The sequence below is a fragment of the Raphanus sativus genome, chromosome 4 (assembly GCF_000801105.2).
Source record: "Raphanus sativus cultivar WK10039 chromosome 4, ASM80110v3, whole genome shotgun sequence".
NCBI classification, from domain to species: domain Eukaryota; kingdom Viridiplantae; phylum Streptophyta; class Magnoliopsida; order Brassicales; family Brassicaceae; genus Raphanus; species Raphanus sativus.
In genome coordinates, this window is record NC_079514.1 from 49,658,076 (window position 1) to 49,661,305 (window position 3,230).

General features: G+C 35.4%; 1 long non-coding RNA gene across 10 annotated transcripts; it reads right to left on the minus strand.

Moving 5' to 3' along the window:
• Positions 1-554: 554 nt before the first annotated feature.
• On the minus strand, positions 555-2,930 carry LOC108855475 (uncharacterized). 10 transcript variants are annotated; one of them, XR_001950071.2, is made up of 7 exons: positions 2,588-2,929; positions 2,215-2,475; positions 1,783-2,134; positions 1,519-1,689; positions 1,207-1,437; positions 921-1,093; positions 555-806 (listed from the first exon to the last, which is right to left on the minus strand). It is a non-coding gene; the product is annotated as an uncharacterized LOC108855475 (long non-coding RNA). The 10 variants fall into 10 exon arrangements; XR_001950072.2 differs by having other exon boundaries at positions 2,320-2,475; positions 2,588-2,928; XR_001950074.2 differs by having other exon boundaries at positions 1,783-1,893; positions 2,101-2,475; positions 2,588-2,928.
• Positions 2,931-3,230: the final 300 nt, after the last annotated feature.

Consider the following 3,230-nt stretch of genomic DNA (forward strand, 5'->3'; position numbering starts at 1 on the left):
AGTTATTTGACATATTTTGATTGGTGGTGTCAGCTCCTTTTGATATTTTTAATATTTCATTTCCTCATCTTTTATATGATCCGTCTGATTGTCCATTTCGATTGTCTTTTGAACTTATAATACTATTTTTATTTCTTGTATGATGAGTTAAATATTTGATGTTTCTGCTAATTAATATTATTTTATTAGGATTATGTAAAGACACTTTTGTGACTTATTAGAAATAAAATATTTATCAAAAATAAAGATATGTAGATATAATAGTTTTATTTCACTCCTCTCATCATTCATTTTGAGTTTTTTTGTAGATATAATAAACTTAAATATATCTCCGTAAAATATATTAGCATGTTCATGAAGTATATTGGTAACAGTACCTTTTTCACAACTTTCATCACTTTCGTGTTTCTATTGAATGGATCAAAATTATTGAATCAATATATAATATCTAGAATAATATTGTATGAGTCACTCAAGTTTCTAGGATTTTAAATTACTCATATAACTTTTTTTTTTCTAAGTTGCTAGTGATTCACCACTTAATATGCTCGATGAGGAAAAAAAATACATATTTATTTCAATAACCAAATAGGTATGCACTAAGCAGTAACAGTTACAGACTCAACAGTACAACAACCAAAGAACGTAAAAAGCAAAGGTATAAAGAAACCAAAGTAAATTAGTTTCATTTCACAATCTTAGACTATGTAATGTTGCTGAATCGTGTCAAATGTCAGGTCCTTTAGACTTAATCACTGATTTCACTTGTCATGTTAATGTGTTAAGCTCTCTCCCGTCTGCAAAAACTTGTGGAAACCCAAAAGAAACAAAAATATTGAGTTGAGATAGGCGAAAAAAACTTTTTTTTTGGATAAATTTCAGGTACGATTGTGAGAGAAAGTGGAAGGATTAGTTTTCACCTGGCCACCTCAGCTCCTCCCCTTTTAGCCTGTTTAGCAATCTCAGAGAGTTCACTGTAACAAATCTTTTCTTTGAAGATGTTTTTTGTCTTGGTGGTTGAACTCCATGGAGGGTACTTTGAGATGCAGCTCATTGAGCTTCTCTATCATCTTTATCATAGTCTTTATTCACCCTGAAGGCAATCAGTTTTTGTTTTAACACGTAAAAACTATCATATAAGCAAGCAATTTTTTCACAGGTTGCTCTTGGAGTCATGCGACCATTTTGTGGTGTGGGTATCGATACCTTGTTGTGATGACAGTTTAACCTAGCTTTGCCACTCAACATGTGGCGGATTGCAAACTTGAGTAAGTCGAGAGAGATGTTATGCCAGATCACTCCAAACCTATCTCCATGCCGAGATCACTCCAAACCTATCTCCATGCCGAGATCACTCCAAACCTATCTCCACTCAACATCATGTAGGTAACGGGACTGTATAGCCAGATCACTCCAAACCTATCTCCATGCCGAGAGCTATGACACTTGATGTTATGTTTTCGTGAAAAGAATTCAAGGGGTAATATATATATACATATATCACACACACATACATACCAGTTGAGATATGACAGAGGCACAAAGTAAGAGAAGACTGTACCACAAGCTTCAATCTCTCTTCACGGGATCTGGTGACGAAGATGAGAGCCTAAAGACGCTACCTAGCATATACAGAGAAGCCATCATTTGTTTAGGATGTTAGCTCAATGGTCTTACACAAAACTTGTTCTGCATAAACACCCCCAAAAGATTAGCTTTCTGATCTGGCCTAAATAAGAAACTGAGGATGAGAATATATTAAAAAAAATATCAGCGTCTTACATCGCTAAGAAGAAATCGGACAGTCATCAAGGCCTGGTAGCCTCAAAACATGAGTCCGATCGAAAGATCTCTATGAGCTACCGGCTATTTGGCTGTGCAGATGGCTTCACGCTGTTCCTTGACATTGTCATATATTTGTTTCAATAAATAGAAATGCTTTGGTTAGGTGTATCTTGAGAGTTCACTATTAAATGCAGTTAGTACTACCATAAGGTTGCTATAATCAGGAACATGAAAGGTGAAAAGTCGAAATGTGGTTGATAGGACAATACACCGTTAACACCAAATGAAATCTCGTGAGATACTAAGTACACTTACCACAATTCATATTGTGGTTGATACGACAATAAATCTACAAATAAATACGAATATAATTCGATTTGAGAAGTTTAACATGTTAGGGGAGAAAAAACCTAGATATGACTGACATACCTGTTTCAATTCTGAATTTTTTCATCTGTGTGACTCAGACCTATAATTCTATTTGAGAAGAAAAGAACATGAATATAATTCGATTTGAGAAGTTTAATATGTTACCTTGTGTTTGGTTTGATAAGTCGTGATCTTGCGAAGAATTCTTTTATTTTTTTTCTTATTCTGATCTCAATTGACGTCGCCACCGCTATCTCTTCTATCGACACTGCTCCTCGCCTGGCCACTCCTCTCCGCCAGCCTCCAGCCTTCCTGTGGTTTCTGGAGTAGGAAAGAATTTGTAGAATTAGAGCGTGGAAACTGTATTAAGAACTCAAATAGAGAATATGAAACTGATTCCATTAATCATTCGTCAGGTTTGAGAACAACAGACCTGCTGATATGACCTTAAGACTTTCTGGTGGAGATGGTGACTTTCTGTTTGGATTTCAAAGTCATAGCTCAAGATTCTTCAATGGAGGTAGTCGCCGGAATTGCGGTTGGAATTCATCGTTTGAGATAATTTTTGATGGATTAAGAAGATGGGGTAAACAAAAGAGGTATAAATAAACTTAGATGGAGAAAGGCCAAACGAAGCCATAAATAAGATCTCAGAAGGATTGATTGTAGAAGATGAAGTTATGCGTCGATTGATCGACTATCGTTTCAAGAAGAGGAAACGTCGAAGGTAAGAGGAGGAGATCGAAGAAGGAGGAGAGGAGACGAAGAAACAGGTCTGTCCATTTTTTAATTAAATTTGGGCTCGTGGGCCAAATTAATATGGACCAAATATTACTACTCACAGATCATTAAAATTGGACGGCCCAAAAAGCGTATGACGTGGAACAAAAAAGGATTTTCTATTGGTTGATTAAATTGTCTTACGTGGATAGCTTCTCTGTTGATTATATTCACCTTTTAGTATAGTATAGATACAAGGATATATACATTTATGATTATTTTCCACTTGAGTCATCTCCCACCCTACTCCATTTTTACTCCAGATATCATGTTGGAGTAATATATATTCCAATTCC